The sequence below is a fragment of the Triticum dicoccoides genome, chromosome 2A, assembly GCF_002162155.2.
Source record: "Triticum dicoccoides isolate Atlit2015 ecotype Zavitan chromosome 2A, WEW_v2.0, whole genome shotgun sequence".
Lineage (NCBI taxonomy): Eukaryota > Viridiplantae > Streptophyta > Magnoliopsida > Poales > Poaceae > Triticum > Triticum dicoccoides.
In genome coordinates this window covers 66,687,940-66,688,149 of record NC_041382.1, presented here as the reverse complement: position 1 = coordinate 66,688,149, position 210 = coordinate 66,687,940, and positions in this window count along the sequence as shown.

The following is a 210-nucleotide window of genomic DNA, read 5'->3' as shown; positions in this document are numbered from 1 at the left end:
GAGTTGATGGTCAGCATGTAACTGGGGACCCTCGACAAACACATACACCCCTAGTTGCGAGTCATTGGTCGGCATGCAACTGGGGACCTTCGACAAACACATACAACCTTAGTTGTGAGTCGATCGTCGACATGCAACTGGGGACCCTCGACAAACACACACACACACGCACTTAGTTGTGCGTCGATGATTGGCATGCAACTGAGGACC